The sequence below is a fragment of the Choloepus didactylus genome, assembly GCF_015220235.1.
Source record: "Choloepus didactylus isolate mChoDid1 chromosome 11 unlocalized genomic scaffold, mChoDid1.pri SUPER_11_unloc1, whole genome shotgun sequence".
Classification (NCBI taxonomy): Eukaryota; Metazoa; Chordata; class Mammalia; order Pilosa; family Megalonychidae; genus Choloepus; species Choloepus didactylus.
In genome coordinates, this window is record NW_023637577.1 from 2,819,391 (window position 1) to 2,847,364 (window position 27,974).

At 39.8% G+C, this 27,974-nt stretch overlaps 1 long non-coding RNA gene across 2 annotated transcripts in view; it reads left to right on the forward strand.

The window, feature by feature from the left end:
• LOC119524477 overlaps nucleotides 1-27,974 on the forward strand; it is a 75,918-nt gene that overhangs the window by 16,960 nt on the left and 30,984 nt on the right. The window contains exon 1 of one of the 2 annotated variants that reach the window (XR_005214828.1): nucleotides 10,499-10,575. The exons of the other annotated variant lie outside the window; for it this stretch is intronic. This is a non-coding gene — a long non-coding RNA (uncharacterized LOC119524477). Of the gene's footprint in view, nucleotides 1-10,498; nucleotides 10,576-27,974 lie in introns of those variants that run through there. 2 annotated transcript variants of the gene reach the window in all.

Sequence of the window (27,974 nt, forward strand, 5' to 3'; positions counted from 1 at the left end):
CTAATCAGGCTGGTTCATCTCCAGCGTTCTCTGCTTCTGTCCCAGAGACCCTAAGCCAGAAATGGACTCCTGACTTGGTTGGGCAGCCATTTACAAAAGTGCTAGAGATATACAGGACTGGGATCTGATGGGGGCTTTTTGGGGACCCAATTCTATTCTGCTAAGGCTTCAAAAGTTCTGCTCAAAATCCCTGGGGCCTCTGATCTTAACATCACCCCAAAATTGGCCCAACTTACCTCAGGAAGACATTCTTTGATGTCTCCTCAGAGAAGAGGACAGGAGTTCTGAGAAATCTGTGTGTAGTTTATAGCAGTTTTTGTGAACTCTAGTCCTCACTGTGTCACAATCCTGTTTTTTTTTTAATTTTTATTTTGAAATAATTTCAAATATACAGGACAGTTGCAAATATAATACAAACCCCATACAGAGAACTCCAACACCACCCCACCCCCAGATATCTGTATCTACCAATTTTACATTTTGCTACCTTTGCAGTACCTTTCTTTCTCCTTCCTTCCTCCCTCCCTCCCTCTTTCCCCCCTTATTTCTTTGAACTACATCTATTATCTTTCTATCAATTATCTATCTACCCATTTATTATCTTCTGAGCATTTGAGAGCAGGTTGCATATATCGTACTCCTTGAACTCGTAACACTTCCATGTACATTTCCGACAAAAAAGGATAATCACTTATGTCATTAACTTAACTGCAGTTAATTCAAGAAAATTAATATGGATATAAAGCTTAAATTCTATGTTCCAATTTTTCCTTATGCCCCCTTTGAGCTTTTCTCCTCTATTCTTAGATCCACTCCAGTATCATATATTGCATTGATTGTCATTAACCCTTAATTAACTTTTTTTTAATTAACTATATCAAAAAAATTTTTTTTCAAAAAGATAGACAATAAAAAAAAATTCAAACAAACCATAACAAGGGAGTAAGAAAAAGACAACCAGCCTAAAATAACTACTTTACTTCCAACATGTTCCTACTCTACCCCAAGAAAATAACCTAATATAGCAACATTTCTGTGAACTTGCTCCTACCTTTTCCATCGAAATTAACAAACCAAAGTCATTCCTGGGCATTCCCAGAACATTCAATTTACCCACGATAGCTTACCTGTTCTTACTGGTTTATCGTTCCCCCTTCATTAATTGCTCTCTATTGCTAGTTCTCCTACATTCTACATTATAAACCACTTATTTTAGGAGTGTATTGTTTAGCCTCCAGGTGTTTGTGAATTTTCTAAGTCATTGATGGTTATTGACTTCTAAATGTATTCCACTGTGGTCAGAGAATGTGCTTTGAATAATTTCAATTTTTAAAATTTATTGAGACTTGTTTTATATCCCAGCATATGGTCTATTCTGGAAAAAGTTCCATGATCACTAGAGAAGAATGTGTATCCTTGAGATTGTGGATGTGATGTTCTATATATGTCTGTTAAATCAAATTCATTTATCAGATAGTTTAGGTTTTAAATTTCCATATTGATCTTCTGTCTGGTTGATCTATCTATAGGAGACAGTGATGTGTTGAAGTCCCCCACAATTATTGTGGAAACATCAATTGCTTCCTTTAGTTTTGCCAGTGTTTCTCTCATGTATTTTGTGGCACCTTGATTGGGTGCATACACATTTATGCTTGTTATTTCTTCTTGTTGAATTGCCCCTTTTATTAGTATGCAGTGGCCTTCTTTGTCTCTCCTAACATCCTTGCATTTAAAGTCTATTTTATCTGAGATTATTATTGCTACTCCTGCTTTCTTTTGGCTGTAGCTTGCATGAAATATTTTTTCCATCCTTTCTCTTTCAATTTCTTTGTGTCCCTGTGTCTAAGATGAGTCTCTTGCATGCAACATATTCATGGTTCATATTTTTTGATCCATTCTGCCAATCTATATCTTTTAATTGGGGAGTTTAATCCATTTACATACAATGTTATTACTGTGAAGGCATTTCTTGAATCAGCCATCCTATCCTTTGGTTTATGTTTGTCAGATATATTTTTCCCCTCTCTCTCTTAATGTCCTTTACTGAACCAATATTGAATCTTTTTAGTACTGAACCTTTCTCCATATCTCTCTCTCCTTTCTTTGTTTCTCTGTTGGTAGAGCTCCCTTTAGTATCTGAAGTATGGCAGGACTTTTATTAGCAAAATCTCTCAGCGTTTGTTTGTCTGTGAAAAATTTAAGCTCTCCCTCAAATTTGAAGGAGAGCTTTGCTGGATAAAATATTCTTGGTTGGAAATTTTTCTCTCTCAGGATTTTAAATATGACATGCCACTGCCTTCTCACCTCCATGGTGGCCGCTGAGTAGTCACTACTTAATCTTATGCTGTTCCCTTTGTATGTGGTGAATTGCTTTTCTCTTGCTGCTTCCAGAACTTGCTCCTTCTCTTCAGTATTTGAGAGTCTGATCAGAATATGTCTTGGAGTGGCTTTTTTTTTGGATTTATTCTATTTGGAGTTCACTGGGCATTTATGCTTTGTGTATTTATATTGTGTAGAAGGTTGGGGAAGTTTCCCCCCACAATTTCTTTGAATACTCTTTCTAGACCTTTACCCTTCTCTTCACCTTCTGGGTCACCAATGAGTCTTATATTTGGATATTTTATTTTACCTATCATATCCCTGAGGTCCATTTCAATTTTTTCAATTTTTTTCCCCATTCTTTCTTTTGTTCTTTCATTTTCTGTTTTGTGTTCCTTGAGGCCACTGATTCGTTGTTCACCTTCCACTAGTCTTGTACTATGAGTATCCAGAATCTTTTTAATTTGGTCAGCAGTTTCTTTTATTTCCATAAGATCATCTATTTTTTTATTTACTCTTGCAATTTCTTCTTTATGCTCTTCTAGGGTCTTCTTCATGTCCTTATATCCTGTGCCATGTTCTTATTTCCTTTGTATCCTGTGCCATGCTTTCATTGTTTGTCTTTAGTTCTTTGATTAATTGCTCCAAGTGTTGTGTCTCCTCTGATCTTTTGATTTGGGTGTTTGGGTTTGGGTTATCCATATCATCTGGTTTTTTCATACACTTTAAAATTTTCTGTTGTTTTTGGCCTATTGGCATTTGCTTTACTTGATAGGGTTCTTTTAGGATATGTAGGATTATTCAAAGATGAATCTCTAATTTGTCAGATCTACAGCTTGGTGTACACTTTCTCTAACTAACCAGCAGATGGCGTTCGTGAGTCACCTATTCCCCTCAAGTCAGTTCTCCCCAACTTTGTGGTGTGTGGGGGTCTGGTTCTTGTGCGATCCAATTGGTGCACCAAGTTTGGGTGTGTTGTTGGTACTGCCTTCCCTGAATGTGGGGTGTGTGTCTGAGTAGTTAGGGAGGGAGGGTGTGCCAGTTTGAATGTATTGTGTCCCTCAAATGCCATTATCTTTGTGGTCTTGTGGGACAGACGTTTTGGTGCTGGTTAGATTTGCTTGGAATGTGCCCCACCCAGCTGTGGGTGGTGACTCTGGTGGGATACTCCCATGGAGGAGTGGCCCCACCCATTCAGGGTGGGCCTTGATCAGTGGAGCCATATAAATGAGCTACTCAAAGAGAAGGAACGGAGTGCAGCTGTGAGTGACGGTTTGAAGAGGAGCAAGCTTGCTAGAGAGGAATGTCCTGGGAGAAAGCCATTTTGAAACCAGAACTTTGGAGCAGACGCCAGCCATGTGCCTTCCCAGCTAACAGAGGTTTTCCAGATGCCATTGGCCATCCTCCAGTAAAGGTACCCGATTACTGATGTGTTACTTTGGATACTTTATGGCCTTAAGACTGTAACTGTATAGCCAAATAAACCCCCTTTTTATAAAAGCCAATCCATCTCTGGTGTTTTGCATTCCGCAGCATTAGCAAACTAGAACAGAGCGCAACTTTAATAATCAAACCTCCCAGGTGTTCCTGAAGATTTAAGGCTGTTGAAAGAGTCTCAACTTTCATTTCAGTCTCACCACAGATTGTCTCTGCCACTGACCCACAAGTCTTTGGTATTGGCGTATGGTCCCTGGGATTTCCAAGTGGGTCCCTCTTCCAAACCCTGCCCTTCTAGGGCCTCTGCTGAGGGAAGGCTGTGTTACGTCACAAGTGCGCACCATCCCTCAAGGGAAGTTCTGGGCTGCCGGGCCGTGTAGGTGCGTTCCCAGCCTGCTGTAAGGATGGCTGTATGGGGCATGCCAATTTCCCCCTTTTTGCACAGCTCCACCTTCTCAGCTCTGCGACAATTAGCTGTGGGTGCATGGAAAGCTATCGTCCATGCCTGACACTGTGGTGTGTGTGCATGCTGCTGGAAACACCCTCCATCACACTGGGTTTCTTGGCACAGCTCTAGGCTGAGATCCCAGCACTGGGCAGGAGCATTCCCAGCCCGCCAGGAAGATGGCTGCAAGGGGCATGGTTTTTTCCCCTTTTGGCTAACCTCTGCCTTCCTCACTCTGAGAAAATTAGCAGCAGTACATGAAAGGCTATCTTCCACACCAGATATTGAGGCATTCACACAGCCTGTTCCTGACACGCTTCACTGTGTGGTTCTCGCTGCCGTATCTGCAGCCGCTTTTGGGTTTTTTAAAAAAAGAACTAGTCCATCTCCAAACACCAACCCTCAGTTTCCCCACACCACAGCGTGGCTGCCAGATATTCAGTGGCTTACTCACTTGTTTCAGAACACAGACTCCCAGTTTCACCAAGTGCACTGTCCCTGTGGATTTAGCAGACCTTGTCCAGCTGGTGCATTGCTGGAACTGGTGTTCTGGGTCACTTTCTGGCTTTTATTTAGTATTTTTCACGGAGGTGTTTTATTGCCCTGTCTCACCTAGCTGCCATCTTAGGTTCTGACAATCCTGTTTTAAAACTTGTTAGTGACCACTGAATTGTATACTTGAAAGTGGTTAAAATGGGAAATGTTATGTTGTATATGTTACCACAACAAAAATTTTTGAAACGCTTGTTCATGGCTTTCCATGACTGACTGGAAAAGGTCTGAGTTCCTTCGCTTGACATTCAAAGTCCTCCATAAACTCCTTACCGCTTTCTTCCTTAAACCATTTTCTATTCACGTAGACTACAGCCTTTCCCCACTGGCACAAGCTCCTTTACAACCCTTTGCCTTTGCAATGTTATTTTCTCTACCAGAATGTCATTCCCTCTTTACTTAGTTTGTCAGTGCTGCTATGACAAATACTTCACACTGGTTGGCTCAACAACAGGAATTGATTGGCTCACCGCTTGGGAAGCTAGAAGTTGAAAAGCAAGTCATGGGCAAGACCATGCTTTCTCCCTGAATTATGTGGTATTCTGGTGCTGGCTTGCTGCAATCCTTGGGGTTCCTTGGCTTGCATCTCTGCCTCCCATCACATGCAGCTCTCTCTCTCTCCTTGTGTCTCCTCTTCTAGTTGCCATTGATGTCAAATTCTCCCTATGACCTCCTCTGACTCCTGTTTTCTGGTTTCTTCTCTTTATAAGACCTCCAGTAATATGCATTAACACCCACCCTGATTCAGTTGGGCCACAACTTAACTCATAATACATTTTCAAGAGGTCCTATTTACAACAGGTTTACATTCATAGAAATGCGGTTCAAGATTAAGAACATGTCCTTGGACAGGCTACATAATTCAATCGATTACACCTCTCTTCTTCTTATCTCAAATTTCTACCGAGCTTTCAAGACCCTGGTCAAATGCCCTGATCCTTAGAGCCCTCCTGCTCCAGCATCTCACTCATCTGCATGTGATAATTTTTACTGCGTGCATGGATGTTCCTTTCTTTCTAAATGGACTGAGAGTTCTGTGATGGGAGGGACCATGTTGTACCCATCTTTCTGGGACAGCATAGAGTTTTGTGGGTTGGGAGTTCTGGAATCAGACAGGCTTTAGTTCAAGTCCCAGGTCCACCGTGTATTAGCTATGTGATGTTGAACAATTACTTAACTGGCTTTGCCTTCAGATTTTGCAGATGAGGATGCTTATAATATCAATCTCAGGAGGAGGTCATGGGGGTGTGGGCAATGTGCATGGCTCATAGTAAATGCTTAAAAATGTCAACTATATTGATGGAACTGTTGTCATTTTACTCACAGCACTTATCATGCTGCCTGGCACACAGTAGATGGTCAATTAATATTAGTTACACATTCATTGCATGCTTTGAGATGAGTACCTGAAAAAACCCAAGTATTTGTTTAGCTTTGATAGTGTCCAAGTGCTCAGTTAACTAATTCACATTTGGGCACATGCAGACAGTTTTCTCCATCAACCAGAAACCCAGGGTTTTCTTATTTCACCTGTCCTTCTGCATGAACCCTTTGCAGGTTCTAGCAGAACCTGACAGTCACAGCTTATGGGATTCTGAAATCCCTTATTTCCTTTTCTTCATTTGACTTTAGATTTTCACATCTTTTTCACTACATCCTAGGGAATTTTAAATACAAATGAACACATCACTGAAATATCATGATATGACAGCTGCTGCTTTGTGCACTGATATTTTAGAGTTTTCAGGGGAAAAAAGATAAGCACACTTAGAGATAGTGGCAATGTGTTTGGGGATTATGAGCTGAAAGGTGCTTTTTGAGAATTTGAATACGCTTAATAATATTAATGCTAATTTTCATACAATTTGATTTTTGCCATTGGGATTTGATACTTTCCATGACCGTTTAAATACATTTATGAACAATTTTTTATTGGTAGTATGGATGATGATATAGCTTCATAGTGTGCCATTTCTGAGCAGTAGTTATTGATGTGAGAGCCAAGCCCCTAGATGCTTAGGCAACATAGAAACCCTGCAGTTCAGGTGATTATCAGAAAATATAACTTTCATATGCATTGCTGGTGAGAGGATGAATTAGCACAACCACCAGGAAGAAGAATTTGGTAATATCTAATAAAGTTGAAGGTGCATATACTGAGAAGTTCCATTACTAGAATATTCCTTAGAGCCATGGTTTTGACCCTATACCTCAGCAGTAAAAATTTTTAGCATGCACTCAGTATAATTATTTTTCTTATTTTTAAATTAAATGTATATACCACTATACTATTCTCATATGAGTATTATTAAACACATACAAAAGCGGACATTTTAAAGAAATAGAAATAGAATTTCTGTTATTCTTTTCCTGTGCCCATACTGATTGACTTGCAATGTATGCACCCCATTTTGGAAAGTACTGCATTAGATAAATGCTATATACACATGCATAAGGAGGCAGGTAGTAGCAAATATGCAATAGCAAAAAAATTAGGAACAACCTAGATGTCCATCAGTAATGGCATGGATTAATCTATCATTCATATAATGGTACAATTTTTATATAATGAAAAATTAGATACAGTTATAATGAATGACATGATATTACATAAAAAGGCAGATTGCAGAATTTCTACTGAGTGATACTATATATTTAAATTCTGCAAACAGGTAAAATAGTATTTATTTTATATTGTTAATGGATTGTTACTTATGTAGTCAAGGTAGAACCACATAGATGGGCAGGATACACAGGAGTATCAGAACAGTGGTTATCTCGAAGGGGCAGAGAGGCATAGTGTCAGGGATACGAAGGGGACATTGAATAAGACAAATCTTATTACTTATTCATCTTTTAGTCTTGCTCCTTTGAAGACAAAGTTCCTTTTACTCTATGTTGACTTTTAATATTCTTTCTGTCTTTGGTTTCCAGTAGCCTGATTATGATTCCCCGGGTGTGGTTTTCTTCATATTTATTCTGCTTATTGTTGAGTGAACCTCTTGAATTGGTTTTGAAAAATTCCCTTTGCCCCATTATCTCTCCTTTTCTTCTGTCTTTCAGTTGCGTATATTTAGTTTTTTCACCATGTGTCTCATGTCTCCAACACCCTTAAAAATTTTTTTTCCATGGTTTTTTTTCTCTTCATGCTTAAACCTGAAAATTTTCTATTGACCTCTTTTCTCATTATTAATCATTTCTTCAGCTACATCTAATCTGCTGATAAATAAACAAATAAGCAAATAAATAGATATCAGTTTTGCTCATAATATTTTCCGCATCTATACTTTCCATTTTGTAGAGATTTCAATTGACTGGTGAAACTCAACTTGTCATATGCTTTCTTGAAAATATTAATCACAGTAATTTTAATGTCCATGTCTGATAATCTCAATAGATGCATCTTTTGTGGTTATCTTTCTATTATCTGTTTTTGTTTTTTTTTTTTTTTCTTTTCATTTCTGGTCAGGCATTCTTTTGTCTTCTGGAATGCCTGATAATGGACATTGTACATGAAAAATGTCAAAGATAATTTGAGGCTCTGGATAATATTCTCTTCCCCCAGGGGGGGATTTATTTTTGCTCCCAGCAGGTGGTTAGGCTGAGGAAGATATCCTCAATCCAATCTGGGGTTAGACGATTAAAATCTGTTTCAGTCCTGGTGAGGACTGGTCTATTTTTGTTTTGCATGTACTCCTAGAAGGGATCCCTTCTGAGGACTAAACTTTTCCCTCATGGCATTGGACAAGGGTGTACATGGTAGCAGGCTGATATGCCTGCTGAAGAGCTGAACAGAGCTCTTCACACTTTCAAAGAGTTAGCTGTACAAAACCTGGAGTTCTAGACCTGTTAAGGAGAATGAGCCTTAGGAAACACACCAAGCTTCCTTCCAGAATATCTGAAAAGCTGTAAAGTTTCATATGAATAAGGAATCAACTTACTCCAAACAGTACACAATATTTTGTATTCTTATGAGGGCTTAATACAGAATGCCTTGGCTTAGGAGTCAGGCAAGCCTAGCTTCATATTCTGGTTCAAACATCCACAAGCTGTGTGATGAATGGGGTATCCTTTTTCTGAAGCTGAGATTCTCCAACAATAAGAGAGGAATAAATGTTCCTGGCTCACAGGATGGTGTGAGGACTTACTGAGATGTTGTCTGGAAATCTCCCAGCACCATGCTTGTCATAGAATGGTTGCTCAACAGACAATTATTATTATTAGAAGCTCATCTGTGATCATTTTCAGGAAGAGGTTATAAAATATATTGATTACATAGCATACTGTTCGACAAATACTCTCCCTGGATTGCTTTATGGAAACATTTCTCAAAGTGTTTTCCTTGGATCCCATATTAGAAAAAGTGCTTTAGACAAACATACACATACCCCAAATCACACATTTTCCTGTTTCAAATAAGTTTGGGAAACTTTGTATCAAATACAATTAAGAAGGTTTTTTTGTTGCAAATTATTTCAGAGCCTTTAATGTGGGAATTCACTTGGCAAATATACAAGAGGGATTAGCGTTGACAGTATTTACCACTTTTATTTGACCAGGGAACATTTTCTTGTTGGAGCACCCTTTGGGAAGATGTTTAAGAAACACTATTTTAGTACTTTGCAGTTTATAAAGCCCTTTCCCACGCATTTTCTCATTTGCATCTGTGCTGGTTTGAATGTATTATGTTCCCCAAATGCCATTATCTTTGATGTAATCTTGTGTGGGTGGACCTATTGGTGTTGATTAGATTGTAATTCTTTGAGTGTTTCCATGGAATGTACCCCACGCAGCTGTGGGTGATAACTCTGATGAGATAATTTCCATGGAGGTGTGGTCCTACCCATTCAGGGTGGGCCTTGATCACTGGAGCCATATAAATGACCTGACGGACAGAGGGAACTCAGTGCAGCTGTGAGTGATGTTTTGAAGAGGAGCTACAGCCAAGAGGGACACCTTGAAGAAAGCACAGGAGCTGCAGATGAGAGACAGTTTGAAGATGGCCGTTGAAAGCAGACTCTTGCTCCGGAGAAGCTGAGAGAGGACAAATACCCCAAGTGCAACTGAGAGTGACATTTTTGAGGAACTGCAGCCTAGAGAAGAAAGTCCTGGGAGAAAGCCATTTTGAAACCAGAACTTTGGAGCAGATGCCAGCCACATGCTTTCCCAGCTAACAGAGGTTTTCCGGAAACCATTGGCCATCCTCCAGTGAAGGTACCTGATTACTGATGTGTTACCTCGGACGCTTTATGGCCTTAAGACTGTAACTGCGTAAACAAATAAACCCTCTTTTATAAAAGCCAATCCGTCTCTGGTGTTTTGCATTCTGGCAGCATTAGCAAACTAGAACAGCATCTAACAATGCTCTTATAAAGGAGATAGGAGATGAGGTTCATCAGCCTTATTTTAAAGGAAACAAATTCTCAAAGAGTTGAACTTAATCACTGAGTCATTGAGCTACTAAGTTACAAGGCTAGTCGGTTTTCTGACTCACAATTAAGTTCTCTTTCTGCAGTTCTTTTCTTCTGCTTCTTGTTGGTAGCAAAACCACATGGCTGACAAATGGCAAGGCCAGAATTCCATCCTAGTTCTTCTGAACCCAGCTCCTTTATCCTGTCTGCTACACGGGCTTCTCTGTGAGAGCATGTGCGTGTGTGTGTATGTGTGCACATGAAAGTTGTGGTTAGCCGTCCACTGAGTGACTTGTTTAGTTTATCAACACTCTGTTCTGATTTTACTTTATGCAGGAAATTTAAGATCCTAAATTGAGACGTGGAGCCGAGACCATTTAGCAATCATGGGAGTGACTTAATCAAGGCAAGGTCAGTACTAGAAAGTATAATTGTGTGCTGTTTTGAAAATAATTATCATGATAATGGCTCTTAAAATTCACAATGCCATTAATTCTCCAAACTTTTAGAAATGCCTGGTCATTTAACAGCCTAAATAATTCTTAGTACTTGTCTTTAATCTCCTAATTATATATTTCATCTTCCATTCATCCATTCAAACAGTGCTTTTTTGAGCTGTTTTCTGCGTGTTTGGAACTGTGTCCAGGATACAGTGGATAAGAACAGATAGCTCTATCCTCAAGGATTTCACAGTCTGTGGTGGAGACAGACGAGGAAATACACACTTACCAGGGAGTATGATGAATGCTATACAGGCAGAAACACGAGAGGCTGATGGAGAGCAAAACAGCACCCTAACTGGCCTGGGGAAGCTGAGGAGGCCTTCTCAGGGAAATTAAAACCCAAACAGAGAACTGGGGGGTAAGTAGGAGTTAGCTAAGCAAAGATGAGATGGAAGGAAGAGTGTCACAGGTAGGTGGAACAGAATCTTCAAAGTCTCTAGAGATAAGAGAGAGCAGACAGACTTTAGTAAGTGAAAGGTCTCCGGTATGTCTGGGTGCTACAGATGGAGAAAGCAGTGATCAGAAGACTCAGTCAATTGCTAGTATAACCACAAGAGTTGGCACAACCAGTGATGGACCTTATATTGGGTCTCATTTGTGTTAAAGTTAAATATTCAGTAGGAAGGGAAAAAGGGTTGGCGGTTAGGCCAATGCTTTATCAAGAGCAAGCACATGAGAGACAAGGAACTTAATGATTTACCTTATAACAACATCAGGCACCTGAGTTGAGAAACTAAAGATGCCTGATGGGTTGGGGTGGGACAGCTCATATACCCTATGGCCCTTTAACTTGGCCTTCAGGTGGATGGCATGGCCAGGGGACTGCATATGTCATGGATTTGGCTGGTGGTTGGTACTTCCTTTCCATTAGCAACAAGAAAGGTAGTGGCTGTATTTCAGTGCTTACCATTTCTCACCATTCCTCACCTTCCTTTCGTTAGAGATTATAAGTACTTCTTTAAGAAAAAAATAAATTTGAGAAATTGTATTGATTTAGAAAAAAAAAAAATAATTTTCCAGGAAAATAAATTCTGTTTAAGGAGAGTGATATCCTGGGGGAAAGATAATCATTAAAATTTCTATAAGGGACATTATATAGAAATTAAAATCAAAATCACTCTTAAATCCAAGACTTCTGCTACTTTTAAAAAATAAACTCTTTTTCCACATAGTTTTAGATTTACAGAAAAATTGTGATCATACAGAGAGATTCTATATACTATACACACAGTTTCCTCCATTGTTAACATCTTATATTAATATGGTACATTTTGTTAAAATTAATGAACCAGTATTGATACATTACTATCAACTACAAAATTACTATAATCTCTTTTTAGTTATAGGAGTTTTTTTTTTTTGGTCATTCATTGGGATTTTCTACATGGATAATGATGTCATGTATAAATAAAAAGTTTTCTTTCTTTTTTATCTTTTTCTTTTTTTAACATGACAGCATTTGTTCACTCATCAACAAACACTTATTGAATGGTCTGAATATTCTGAATGTGATCCACTGTAGAGAATTGTACAGATAATGTTTAAGGGAATTTCATTGAAAATATTTGACTTGTTAGCCTGGCTCATCACCAAGTTTATATTTGGCCAACATTATTTTTAGCAATTTGGAGGCTTAGACATTGAAGAAGTCACAACAAAGTAGTGCTCATGGAGAATTCCAGGCTTGTGATGGATATCTATCATATTCTGGCCTGCCCATCAACAATTTTTTACTCAATTTTATTGAGATATATTCACATAACCTACAGTATCCAAGGGGTACAATCAGTTATTCACAATATCATCATCTAGTTGTGCATTCATCACCACAGTCATTAAGTTCTTTGTAGTGATCTCAGTCGTTCGACTTCTTCCAGACTGGTGTACAATGTGTGTACGGTCACAGAAATCCCCCAACAGCTGTTCTGGACAGTTCCTGGCTATTTATCAGCTTCCTTAGGGAAGTAACTAAATTCCACACCTCACCACTCCCTGGATGCCTTTTATTTTCCTTTCATTATTGCACTAGCTAGGACTAATTTGATGTTGAATAAAAAGGCAGAGAGAGTACATCCTTGCCTTGTTCATGGTCCTAGGGGAAAGTATCCAGTTTCTAACCATTAAATATTGTTTTTTTAAAAATTCAATTTTATTGAGATTGTTCACAAACCATACAATCATCGAAAGTGCTCAATGAATTGTCCATGGTACCATCATACAGCTGTGCATTCATCACCAAAATTAATTTTTTTCCAATACTTAGAACATTCTCACTACTCCAGAAAAGAAATAAAAACAAAAAAGAAACCTCAAATCCTCCCATACCCCCAACCACCCCCCCTCCATTATTGATTCATAGTATGGTATAGTACATTTGTTACTGTTGATGAAAGAATGTTAAAATTCTACTAACTGTAGTATATAGTTTGCAATAGGTATATTTTTCCCTATATACCCCTCTATAATTAACTTCTAATTATAGTGTCATACATTTGTTCTAGTTCATGAAAGAGATTTCTAATATTTGTACAGTTAATCACAGACATGGTCCACCACAAGATTCACTATTTTATATATATATATTTATATATATATATTTTTATATATACATTCCCATCTTCTAACCGCCAACTTTCCTTCTGGTGACATACGTGACTCTAAGCTTCCCCTTTCTACCACATTCACACACCGTTCAGCACTTTTAGTTATTCTCACAATAATGTGGTACCATCACCTCTGTCCATTTCCAAACTGTTAAGTTCAACCTAATTAAACATTCTGCTCATAATAAGCAACCACTTCCCATTCTTTAGCCTTGTTCTATGTCCTGGTAACTTATATTTTATGTCTATGAGTTTACATATTATAATTAGTTCATATTAGTGAGACCATACAATATTTGTCCTTTTTGTGTCTGACTTATTTCACACAATTTGGTGCCCTCAAGGTTTCTTCATCAACCTGTTTTTTTTTTTTTAGACAGCTTTGTTCACCATCACACATTCTCTCCTAAGTGAAAAATTGATGGTTCCCTGTATAATCACATATTTATGCATTCACCACCATCACCACTGTCTATATAAGGACATCTCCATTTCTTTCACAAAGAAGGAGGAAGAGTCAAAGAAAGTAGAAAGATAAAAAAAAAAGAAAAAGAAAGAAAAAATTGACAACTAAAAAGCAACTAAAGGAAAGACAGAATTAAACTAAAGTACAATAAAAGAGTCAGATAACATCACCAATGTCGAGAGTCCCACACCCTTCCCTTATATCCCCACTTATAGGCATTTAGCTTTGGTATATTGTCTTTGTTACATTAAAGGAAGCATAATACAATGTTTCTGTAGACTATAGTCTCTAGTTTGCATTGATTGTATTTTTCCCCCAATACCACCCCATTTTTAACACCTTGCAAGGTTGACATTTGCTTGTTCTCCCTCGTAAAATAACATATTTGTACATTTTATCACAATTGTTGAATACTCTAGATTTCACCAAGTTACACAGTCCCAGTCTTTATCTTTCCTCCTTTCTTGTGGTGTCCCACATGCTCCTAACCTTCCTCTTTCAACCATACTCACAGTCATCTTTGTTAAGTGTACTTACATTGCTGTGCTACCATCACCCAAAATTGTGTTCCAAACCTCTCACTCCTGTCTTTTCCTGTCTGTCTGTAGTGCCCCCTTTAGTGTTTCCCGTAGAGCAGGTATCTTGTTCACAAACTCTGTCATCTGTTTCTCAGAGAATATTTTAAACTCTCCCTCATATTTGAAGGACAGTTTTGCTGGATATAGGATTCTTGGTTGGCGGTTTTTTCTTTTAGTATCTTAAATATATCACACCACTTCCTTCTTGCCTCCATGGTTTCTACTGAGAAATCCACACATAGTCTTATCAAGATTCCTTTGTATGGGATGGATTGCTTTTCCCTTGCTGCTTTCAGGATTCTTTTGTCTTTGATGTTTGATAATCTAATTATTAGTGTTTCAGCATAGATCTATTCAGATCTATTCTATTTGGGGTACACTGCTCTTCTTGGATCTGTAATTTTATGTCTTTCATAAGAGATGAGAAATTTTCATTGACTATTTCCTCTATTATTGCTTCTGCCTCTTTTCCCTTCTCTTCTCCTTCTGGAATGCCCATGACACATATATGCATGCACTTCATGTTGTCTTTCAATTCCCTGAGATGTTGCTCATATTTTTCTATTCTTTTCCCTATCTGTACCTTTGTGTGCAGGATTTCATGTGTCTTGTTCTCTAGCTCCTGAGTGGTTTCTTCTGCCTTTTGAGACATGCTGTTGTATGTCTCCATTGTGTTTTTCATCTCTTGTGTTGTACTTTTCATTTCCATAGATTCTGCCAGTTGTTTTTTCAAACTTTTGCTTTCTACCTTATGTTCGCCCAGTGTTTTCTTTATATTCTTCATCTCTTTTGCCGTATCTTCCCTGAACTTGTGACTTGGTTTCTGAATTGATTTAGCATATTTCTTTGAAAATCTTTAATTGATTGTTTCATTAAAGTGAAAAAGTATCTCAACTGTATCTTAATTGAAATGTAAGTTTGTTCTTTGACTGGGCCATATCTTCATTTTTCCTAGTGTAATTTTGAGTTTTCTGTTATCTAGACATCTGGTTTCCTTGCTTACCCCAATCAGATTTTCCCAGATGGAACAGGCTCAGGTCTCAGAATGGGGCTATATTCAGCATCAAGTTTCCCTAAAAGTGTGTCTTAGAAGATTGGCAGACTTTCCTGTGAGATCTCTAGCCACTGTGTTTTTCCTAACCTTCCCAGCAGGTGGCTCCTGTCAGCCTGTCACTCCTGACTGGTGTAAGGAGGTGTGGTCCCTTTAATTCTCTGCTTAGGTTGTTTCTGTTTTGACTATTTTGCCCCCAGCCCTGGGGTCTGAGTTCTGAGGGGAGGGCAGGCCCTAGAGCTGGGTCTCACCTTCTTTCTCTTAGGGAAAATACACCCTTAGGGAGCTATCTTCTGCATTTGAATTGCTCCTTTGTCTCTCTGACTCTGTTAACTCCATCCCTGTCTGGGTCAGAGCACTGAGAACTGAAAATGGCTGTGGCTGTCTCCACTGAACCACTTAGGCTGAGAGAGAGAAAAAGGGAAAGAATGTCCCTGTTCTAGTTTGCTAATGCTGCTGGAATGCAAAACACCAGAAATGGATTGGCTTTTATAAAGGGGGTTTGTTTGGTTACAAAGTTACAGTCTTAAGGCCATAAAGTGTCCAAGGTAACACATCAATAATCGGGTACCTTCACTGGAGGATGGCCAATGGCATCCAGAAAACCTCTGTTAGCTGAGGAGGCACATGGCTGGCATCTGCTCCAAGTTCTGGTTTCAAAATGGCTTTTTTCCAAGACATTCCTCTCTAGGCCACAGTTCCTCAAAAATGTCATTCTAAGTTGTTCTTGGGGCATTTTTGCTCTCTTGTCTTCTCCAGAGCAAGAGTCTGCTTTCAATGGCCATCTTCAAACTGTCTCTCAGCTGCAGCTACTCTCTCAGCTTCTGTGCATTCTTCAAAATGTCCCTCTTGGCTGTAGCAAGCTCACTCCTTGTGTCTGAGCTCATATAGTGCTCCAGTAAACTCATCAAGGACCACAATGAATGGGCAGAGCCACACCTCCATGGAAATTATCCAATCAGAAACATCACCCACAGTTGGGTGGGTCGAATCCCCATGGAAACAAAGAATTACAATCTAATCAACACTGATACATCTGCCCACACAAGATTACATCAAAGATAATGGCATTTTGGGGGACATAATACATTCAAACCGGCACACCCCCTTTCAGAGCCAGTCCATGGTCCCCCAGTTTCACCCGTCAGTTGGAGAGAGCACCCAGTCTTCTGGGCTCCCTTTCCTGGGGCACAGGCATTTTCTGGCTCTCTAAGTTCAGTTGTCTTTAAAAGCATCTGTATTTTTCTTCTTTTTTTAAAATTAATTTTTTTCCATCAGCCCCACCTCGTCTCCACTGAGAGCTACCTCAGCGTACTTTGCTGCTTGTTAGGGGTTTGTCTATGTTTGTAGCTTGTATTCAGCAGTCCACATTTGTTAATTAAAACCCCAGTTGGAGCTAGGCTGAGCTATATTCCCTTGCTCCAAGAATGCTGCTTTCTCCCACAGCAAGGTCTTGCAGCTCAGCCTGATGTGGGGGAAGGGGGCTCCTGGAGTGGTTCTGCAGTTTTTACTTAAAGATTTTATGCTGCTATCTCAGCCATTCCACCCAATCCAGGTTGGTGTACAATGTGTGGGCAGTCACGGTTGTCCCCAGCAGTTGTTTTGGATTATTTACTAGCTGTTCTCGGTTATTAGTTGCTCCAGGGGACTAACTAAAGTCCACACCTCTCTATGCTGCCATCTTGCCCCTCTCTATATAATTTTAAGTGTAGGTTTTCAAAAATAATTTGTTTTTTTATTTACAAATATTCTATACCCACTAAGCAAATAATCCTCCTTCCTGCCTCACCCCATCCCCTGGTAACCTTTAATCTACTTTCTGAAACTATGAATTCAATCTATATCTATATTTATGTTTATATCTATCTATATATATATACACATATCTGATGTAGATGTCATTCATTTCAATTGTACATGCTACAATCACTCATACCTTATTGCTACTATTATTTTAAAGTTGTCTTTTAGATCAATTAAGAATAAAAAATATTTTATTTTACCTTCATTAATCCTTCTTTGATGCTCTTCCTTTCATTGTGCAGACCTAAGTTTCTGACCTTCAGCATTTTCCTTCTCTCTGAAAAACTGCTTTATCATTTCTTGCAGGGCAGGCCTGTAGCTGATAAATTTCCACAATTTTTTTTTTTTGTCTGAGAAAGTCTTTATTTCTCCTTTACTTTGATGGGCAATTTCACTGTATATATAATTCTAGATTGGTGATTTTTAGCTATCAACATTTTAAATATTTCACTTCACTCTCTTCTTGCCTTCATGTATCTGAAGAGAAGTCCAATGTAATTCTTATCCTTGTTCCTCTGTAGAAAAGGTGTTTCATCCCTCTGGCTTCTTTCAAACTCTTCTTTTGTCTTTGCTTTTCTTCCATTTAAAGCCTATGCCTGGTTTAGTTCTTTTGGTATTTATCCTGCTTGTTATTCTCTGAGTTTCCTTGGTCTGTGGTTTGGTGTCTGTGTGGGTTTGAATCCACTATGTACCCCAGAGAAGCCGTATTCTTTTAATTCAATCTAGTGGGTGTAGATGTACTATGGGTGGGAACTTTTGATTAGGCTGTATCCATGGAGATGTGACCCACCCAAATTGATGGTGGGACCTTTTGATTAGATTATTTTCATGGAGATATGCCCTGACCATTCAAGATGGGTCTCGATTAGTTTACTGGAGTACCTAAGAGAGCACAGAAGCTGACACAGACCCAGACGCTTGTAGATACAGACAAAAAGAAGTCTGGAGATGCTAACTAAGAGATGAAGCCCAGAGTTTGTACAGGAGAAGCTAAGTGAGAACCCACAGATGCTCAAAGAGAAAGTCACTGGAATCAGAAGCTAAAAGCAATGCAACCTGGGAACAAAGGACCAGCAGACGCCAGCTGTGTGCCTTCCCAGCTGACAGAGGCGTTCCGGACACCATCAGCCTTTCCTCAGTGAAGGTATCTCTTGTGGATGCCTTAGTTTGGATACCTTTCTGGCCTTAGAACTGTAAATTTGTAACTTAATAAACCCCCTTTATAAAAGCCAATCCATTTCCAGTATTTTATATTCTGGCATCTTTAGCAAATTGGGACAGTAGCTGTCATTAATTTGGTCAATTTTCAGCCATTATTACTTCAAATAATTTTTCTGCTCCATTCTCTGTTCATCTGGTATTCTAATTATGTGCATGTTACACCACTGAAATTGCCCCACAGCTCCTGGATATTCCGTTATCCGTTTTTTTCATTCTTTCTTTCCCTTTGCATTTCAGTTTGGGAAATTTATATTGACATATTCAAGTGCATTGATTCTTTCCTCAGCTGTGCCTGGTCTACTGAACACATCAAAGGTAGTCTTCATTTCTGTTGCAGTGTTTTGATTTTTAGCATTTCATTTGAATTTTTCTTAGCATTTCCACTTCTCTTCTTATATTACCTATTGATTCTTTCCTGAAGTCTACTTCCCCATTAGAGCCCTTAGTGTGTTAATCATATTTATTTAATAGTCCCCATATGATTCCAATACCTGTATCATAGCTGAGTGTGGTTCTGATACTCATTTGTTTCTTTGGATCTTTTTTCTTACGTTTTGGAATACCTGGAATTTTTTGTTGAAAGCCAGACATGTTGTACTGGTTAATAGGAGTAAATAGGCCTTTCTTGTGAGAAATTATGTTTATCTGGTAAGGAGTTGGTCTGTATTTAATGTTTGCTTTGGCTGTAGATGACAGAGACTTCAAATTCTTCCAGTGTCCTTCTTTTCATCTCTCCTGTTGACCCTGGACTTCTCCAAGGATTCCTCCTTAGAGAGAAGTCTGTGTCTTGCAGCTCTTTTCAGCCAGAATTCATTGGATTATACTGGAGCCCTTTTGGTATGGTGATAAGGGGTGTGTGTGTGTGTGTGTGTATAGAAAGCATTCTAAAATTTTATGATTAAATATCAGTCTTCTAGTCGGCCTTTTCCTTGGGGCTGTGACCTTCACAAGTATTGATCCAATGGTCCAACTCCCCACTACCCCATGTGACATAAGAAGGCCAAAGGGCTGCTGAAGTGGGAGGAATGGCATTCCACTGGCGGGATAAGGCTCTAATAGAGTCTTTTTCCCTCAAGAGTAGACCTTTCTTCTGGATCATGCTCTAGGCTGGTTTCATGAGGCATACTCTTCCCCTCTCCTCATCAAAGCCACCAGGGGATTTTTCTTGGCTCTTCACCATCAGAACCCACTGCGGTTCCTGGAGGTAAAATCCATGGAGGTATGCAGTTCCCCTTAAACTATGGCCCCCAGGAATTTCTCACTCTCATTCTAGTACCACACTCAGTCTCCATCAATTCATCAAGATTACCATTTAAGTGTTCCTGCCAGTTCACAGCTCCAGAGGTTTCTGCTCCAGGTAAGCAGATCTTGGTTGTGACTGGAATCACAGTCTCTCCAGATTTCAGAGGAACAGCTTGCTCTGCAGGCTCATTTGTCTGATGGATCCAAGAAAATCTTTGATTATCAAGAAAATCTTTGAAAAGTCTTGTTCAGCCTTTTCTTGTGAGGACGGGGGTGATGACGTCCAAGCTCTTTAGATGTCCCAGATGAAACCAGGAGTCTAGCTGAGATTTTTTTAAAGACCCTCATAAGTCCTGGACCCAGTTAGCTTTAGTGCCCCATTATAGGAAATGTACTTTCCTCCAACATTTATCACAACTTGACATTTTAGTAAATATGTATTTGCTTATTTTTGGCTATTTGTGTCTCCCGTGGTTATACTAGAGACTCCATGAGGGCAGAGACTTTGTCTCTTTGGTTCTTTCCTTGGTGCATAGTGTGTAATAAATATTTATTGAGTGAATGAATGAAATAATTCATGAAAACATATCCATATGTCACTTTAATTTTTTTTCAGTTGGAAAAAAGCAAAAAAATTACTTTCAATATTATTATAAAATTTGATTTTGCAGTTTTCTCTTTGTACTGTGGAGCCATTACAATGCTTTTTTTAAATTCTCTAAGGAAACCACTAGATTAGTCTCTGCTCTGATGAAGCCCGGCTTTGAAAACTAAAACAAATCTCAAGGGAGGTCACAAGCTGAGCCTGTACGTCAAGCAAAGATCCTTAGCCCTTCCCGGTGGGGTCCCTGCCTTTCTTTCCATCTCCTTCTCCTGCCATGACCTTCCCCATGTCCTCATCACCCCAAAGTCCTCTTCCCTCCTGGAATTCACCATACCCCTGCCTATCTCCAGATCTTCTCCCTTCCATCTTGAATTCCCTCCTCCCTTTCTCAACCAGGCAACCCACTGTTCAACATTCCAAACCCAACTCAAATGCATCTTTGTTGGTGCAGCTTCCCTGAACCTTTTGGGGGAAAAAAAAGTCCTCCCCTGCTCTGTGCTCTTGCAGCAGCCCCTGATAGGGCACCTATCACAGCACAGGATGTCATTAGCTCTTATCTCTCCCCATGGGGCCAACAGCCCTACTGAGCAGGGGCTGATGAACTCATCTTTGCATCCTTAGAGCCTCTTGGTCAGATGACAGTTGAATTCAGACCCCAAGGATCTCTTCTTCATCTTCACTGGCTTCTTTCTTGTTCTGTTCATTGCTTTTGGGTAGGACTATTGAATGAAAAGGATCCTTCTCTCCTTCCATAATATCAGGCCATCCTATACTTATTTTCCTCTGAAATTCAGAGTGAAAGCCAGCCCCCACCCCCTACAAAGCCCTGTTCTTTCAGAGCTTCTGCTTTACTGTCTTGACATATATTATTCAAACATTTCTGAAAACAGATTCCTATGCTTGAGTTTTCGCCCATCAACCAGACAACTGCGCTTATGCTGGAGAACTAAATTTAGTTTTCTCCGTAGAACTTTGAGTGCTGTTTAGAGCAACTATACAACTAATTTGAGGTGGCAGTTCCAGGCTTGTGTAGAATTTGCCAGCACAGCAATGTGGAAGATGAATTCATCAGCCTCATCTCACCCCTATCCAGGTGGTGCCCATCACTACTTGCTTTGGTTCTTGGTCTTCTACAAAATACCTAGCATCTTCTTGTCTGTAGCGTCCAGCATACAAAGAAAGAATGAGGCGTAGGTAGAAACCTCAGTCCAAAGACCCAGGTGTATAAGAAATAGCACTTTATTTTCTATAAGGCAATTTAATTTCTGACTCTAAACAGTCCTAGTCTCTTGGTGGGAAGTTTGGAGAGGAAGGAGGACAGAATTTCTGTCCTTGGTCAGCAGTCTATACAGGTTATTGCTAAGGAGTCCCCAGTTCCTGTCCCCATGGTCCCTTATATCTGGTGGCTTCTTGCTATTTTTGTCTCAATCTAGTACTGGGGGTCTTGTTTGAGGTTCCCTTTTGTTCCTTTTGGCCTTTGCTATGGGGTCTTGCTGCCTTCATGTTATGTCTGGGAAGCAGTATCCAAGCCCCTTGCCTCCCAGAACCCACAGATTTCTCTCTCATTCTCCCAAGCCTGGGGACATCTCTTTCTAATATGAGATGAGGAAAGCTCTGATGTCACCAGCCGTATTAGTTAGAGTTCTCTAGGGAAACAGAACCAACAAGAGATATCTGTAAATATAAGATTTTATAAAAGTGTCTCACACAACTGTGGAGATGCACGAATCCAAATTCTGTAGGGCAGGCAGTGAACTGTGAACTCCAATGAAGGTGTTCGATGAACTCCTCAGGTAATGCTTTGCTGGCTACCCAAAGAAGAAGTGAATATCTTCTCTTTTTCACCCTTGAAAGTCTTTAACAGATTGGATTAAATCCAGATGATTGAATTCTCTCATTGCAGAAGACACACCCTTTGTTGATGTAATCAGTCACAGCTGCAGTCAATTGACATGATTTAATAAACCAGCCTTCTGGTTTATTAACCAGTCGCAAATGTCCTTGTAGTAACAGTTAGGTCAGTGCTCGCTTGACCAGAGTTGACACATGAACCTAGCCATTACACCCCCTCTCTGTCAAGAAACGTTGATTATGCTCCCTTTGATGTCTTCTGCAAAACTTTCCTGTAAAGTCTTTGTTTTTTTTAAAATATTTTTAATATACTTTTCTATACTTTATGGCACTTCTATTATTTGTATAATACACCTGACCCTTTAATTTTCTTATCTTTTCTCTATTGTTTTTCATCTCTTAGTTTGGTTTTTGTTGTTCTAATTTTTCCAATTTTATCATCCAAACTATTGGCTGAATTTTTTTATTTCTGTTACATTTTTAATTTCCAATAGTTTTTTTTTTGTTATTTTTATTTTTTTATTGTGGTCACATATATTTAATACAAAAATTCCCATTTTAAACATTTGTGTGTACACTTCAGTGGTTTTAATTACATTTACAGTTGTATGTTACCACCACCACCATCCATAACCCAGACTCGCCTAGATCTTTTAAAGTCTTAGCTGTTCCTTCTGGACCAAAAGGGGGAAGAGAAACAAAACAAAATAAAATTTCAGTGGCTGAGAGACTTCAAATTGAGTTGAGAGGTCATTCTGGAGGTAACTCTTCTGCATTATATAGATATCAATTTTTAGTTTTTACTTTATTGGAATAGCTAGAAGGAAATGTCTGAAACTCATGAACTGCAATCCAGTATCTTTGATTCTTGAAGATGATCATATAACTATATAGCTTATATGGTGTGACCGTGTGATTGTGAATATCTTATGGCTCACACACCCTTTACCCAGTGTATGGACAAATGAATAGAAAAATGGGGACAAAAAATAATAATAGGGGAGGGGGGATGGGAGGTTTTGGGTGTTCTTTTTTACTTTTATTTTTATTCTTATTCTTATTTTTATTTTTTGGAGTCATGAAGATGTTCAAAAATTGATTGTGGTGATGAATGCACAGCTGTAAGATGATGCTGTGAACAACTGTACACTTTGGATGATTGTATGGTATGTGAATATATTTCAATAAAATTGCATTTAAAAAAAGTTAGCTTTTGAATAGTCAGGGAGTCCTATAGCCCAGTTTTGCTTTCTGCCCTGAAACATACCTTCCCTGAGGCACTGAGCACACACCTCACTACATGCCTGAATGAGGGAAAGAAGAAGGGTAAATGTAGGAAAAAAAATAATGTAGATTCAGATTTCAAAATATTACCCAGCCACAGCTAGGAGGTAGGGTCTCCCAGAGGGCACAGAGACATTTTCTCATGTCAGTCTTAATAATATGATGGTCCCAAACTCTCCTATCAGCAGACATGCTTTCTTTTCCATTTGTAGGTTCAGGGATGATGCCAATAATCTGGTTAGGTTTTATTGATTGTGACACTAATTTCCCATGTAAAACCTAAGATTTCTATCATTCATGTCACAAGATAGTTATCATCTCAAAATAGGAATGTGAAAGAGGGATTGATAAGTCAAAGGCTATGTGCATTGCATATATAATAAAACTGCCGGGCTCCTCTCCAAAAGGTTTACTCCAATTAATACTTTGATCAACTGAGTGAGGGGCTCATGCCTCCCACCAGCACTGGGTATCATGCCTGCAAGTGTGTCAGACAGTGAGCCTTTGATGAAATGATGGTTGTGCCACATGACAAATGCAAGAGATCCACGGTCACCAGCAAAGCCAGACGATTTCCTGCATGAGAGCCAGAAAGAATATTTGTTGTTAAAGGATAGTTGCTGGCTTCAAAGAAAAAGATAAAGAAGCGTGACAGAATATTAAATGGATTTTTAACATCTTGACTCAGAATTTCAGCTAAAGCCTCAAAGCTTAGAGAAATGACTAGTTGAGTGCCCCACCTTCTAGACAGAGAAACCAGACACAATCCCTCAGTGACCGTAACTCACCTTTACAGCAACCGTATATTAAAATGATTAGAGGTTCAAAAAATTAAATTAAATTCTGGTTACTTGCCAGAAGTGAAGTCTAGCACTTCTTCTCCAGCTGGACTTTTCCTCAACAGCAGAACATTCCAGGACAACTCTGTGCTGCTACCACAGGGTTGCATAAGAAAGTTGCTAGAGAGAAACCGACACATGTCCCCCGAGGTTGGCAGCCCCAAGGCCAGTGCCAGATCCTCCCCTGTAGAAGTCCCAAGGCAGGAGGCTGGGGATGGGGCTGGGTCCGGAGTTCCTCTTACAGAGAACTAGGAGAGAAGTTGTCAATGGAACGAAGCTGCCAGTCCACTCTCTGCCCTTCCCATGGGCTGGGTGGACAATCTCGGATATCCAGCCTAAAGCCATCTTGAAAAGATACTGCCTGCCAGGGCGAGGGGTTCCCAGCAGAAAGATGGGATGTGACTCTCCAAGGGCAGGGGCTAAGGGACTGGAAAAGTCAGGTGGAGAGCATAGCAGTTACATTAAAGAATGGTGTGGGGGGAAGCTTTCTATAGGGGGTGTCAAAGAGCCACACAATCACCCCATGAAAGAGAGACAGATATATAGATAATGAGAGAGGAGAGAGAGAGCTCCAGGTAAGAGGGCATTGGGTCCCCACAGAGGGTACTCTAGAGAGTGTCAGTTAACTAACAGAACTTCACCTTTGTTTCTGTTATTTTCCCCCCACCAACCCCCACTCTGCCCCGGAGCACTCCTAAACACCTTTAGCATAGAGAGTCCTGGATCAGACTTGAGAAGTGGCTGAGAATTGGATGGGAAATTGAAGCTTGATTTAGATTCCAAGGCATGCTAGGATATCTGCAAATTAGACTGTTCTAATACCAATATGACTATTTAAAAAAAAAAAAAAACAAAGAGCTGCCTGAGGTCTGGACAGCAGAAAAATAAAAGCTATATCCTGATTGCTCCTTACCAAGTTCAGCTTGTTTAAAAATCCAGGCATGGAAGATAATGGGTTACTACTTTGGAGAGATATAGAGAAATGACCACACAGAATGAAGAGTTCCTCTGCCCTGGGGTGCCATGAACTGCCCAGGGTCTGGGAGTCACATTGCTCCCCAGACAGAACATGTGGCCCTAAGTCGTGGAGCCACTGGGAACTACAGAGTCATCTTCCCTCTTCACGCTCCCACTCTACCCCCACCAACGAAATCCAGTCGCCAAGTTGAATCAGGATAATTTGCAACTCTTGGACCTATTTTCTCCTTTGAATTCCCACTGCCGCTATCTAATCCTGATTTCACTATTTCTCCTCAGACTATTACAGTAGACTCCTCACTGGCTTCCCTGCTTTCAGATTCTTCTCTCTTTATAGGCACCATTCCTTGCCATCAGGTGCTGTGTGCTTTGTTTTTTTATTCTATTCTAACCATTCTTCATGAAAGGGCCAAACCTCTTGGCCTGGCATTTAAGACCCCACACAGTCCATTTCTAACCTGCCTTTCCCACCATCTGCCACTCCCTCCACAAATCTGTCGCTTTGCATATCCTGCCCGGAATGCTCATCCCACCCACCTCTAGGAGACGAACTCTTATTCATACTTCAAGGCTCACTCTTTAAGAGTCCTGACTTCTTTGAAGCCTTCACAGACTCCCCCAGGATCATTCTCCGCATTTGCACAATATCTCCTTTATAGCTCTATTTCAGCATAACTTACTGTTTCTGGCATCTCACTAGTACGTGAGCTCTTGGAGGGTAGGGTGGAGTCTGGCTCATTTTTGCTTCTCAATTATGCAGTGTGGAGCTTGGCCAACAGTAGGTGCTTAATAAGTTTGAATGAATGAATCAGTGAAGGCAATGCAATTTGCAAGAATAGCAAACACAAAACCACTTTTTTTTTTTTTTTTTTTTAGCTTTGTCCTCAACACTCTTTCTATAGTTAATTTCTGGGCAGCAAAACTGTGTTATTGAAGCCACAGCCTTATCCCTAAATCAGATCTGGAAAATGCTTTTGTATTCCAGAAAGTAAAGACAAGGCACTTGACTCAATTTGACCTCAGGAGGAGGCTTGCTTGTTCAGTTTTAAGGCACAAAGATGGCGGGGCATACTCTCCAAACTCATTTGTCTCTTTTGTGGCTTTGTGAAATTTTCACGTGCCTGGATGTCCTCTGGCTTTTCACAAATGATGAGACTAGCTCAGACTTGCGGCTGGGATAGCAGCTAGGACAAGGGACCATCGGGGAGCTGCCACTCCCATACCGTGAGAAGAGAAGGCACAACCATCTGTAATAACCACAATCCCAGTTGCATTGGAGGAAAGTGCATGATTTCACAGTCTCATGTTGTGGAAGCCCAGTGCAACCTGCTGCCTTTCCCTGTGATCCACAGATAAACCCCGTGCTTGGGACTAGATGTGTTAACATGGCTCCCAGGATGAGATGAGAATGTGGGCTGACTCCCTTTCGGGGTTGCCTTGACATCACACTACAGATAGTGGTTTGCCCACACATTCCTTCTCCTTTTGTCCTGAGCAAATATAAACATTCCCAGACTGAGTGTGTGCGTTTTATGGCACCTCGCCTACCCCTTCTGCTCTATCTAACCCTGGCAGGGAGGGAGCCATGTCCTTCCAATTCATATTCCAAGTGTAAGAGAGCTGGGTGTAGACCTCATGCCGACTTAAGAGTGGATTCAGACCCACTGGCCATGGGGAACCAGTGCACATGACTGAAGTTGACCTTGCTCTATCTCTTCTCTATGTGAGTCAACGTTGTTCCGTCCAGTGCCTGTGTGAGTCGTGCTTTTGCTGACCATCCGACACCTGTATTGGAGTTGGCTGACCTCTCTTGGTTGTCTCGTTTGATTGACACATTTAAAAATAAATGATCTGTGGAGGTCTCTGATTCTCTGGCCCAAATAATTTTTTATTTCCTGAACCCCAGACCAGTTACAATCACTAGTCTGACATCTAAATATCTGTTCTTTCAATAAATAAAAAAATGCAAGTACAAATCAGTAAAATAGAGGTTTGCTCCATCTCTAGATGTCAGGCCTAAGAAGGGTGCTGGGGAGTTTGGGTGCACCTCTGGGACCCATGTGGAAGATTGCCCAGGGTGTATGACCTTCCCTCTGCATCCGAGATACCTGGGTTTGAATCCTGATCCTGCAGGCTGTACAGTGTGGGGCAAGTCACCAAACCTCTCTGAATTTGTTTCCTCATCTATAATACAGGGATAATAATCCCCACCTTGGAGAGTTGTGCACAAGTATTAAGGGCAGTGTGCAAACATTTCCACGTGCAGTGTCTGGTACATAGCTATAATATTATCAATGATTTGTTGTTATCAGTTAACACCAGGCTAAGTGTTAGCACCATGCCAGGTACTTACATGTATTATCTCACTTAAAAGGAATCAGAGCTACCCAAGAATATTTTGATATACTCACAAACAAGTAAGAGAAATCCCATTTCTAAGAATTTTTCCAGAGGAACTAACAAAGTGCATATACAAAGTTTTAGTACAAAAAAATGACTGTTTCAACCTGATTTATGCTAGTGGAAAAAATCAGAAATAACCAATATCCTGCAATGAGAGATTAATTAAATAGATGGTTTAATTAATTAAAACGGTGCTGCAAAAGAAGAATTAAGGATGTGGTGATAAATCCACTGTAATGGTAAAATTTTTAAATATCAGTTTCAAACTGTGTGCAAAATGAAAGACTGCTTTGCTTAAATGCACAAATGTACAAATATGCATAGAAGAATGAATGGAATGACATGTGTCATGTTGCTAACCATTTGTATTTTCAACCTTGTACA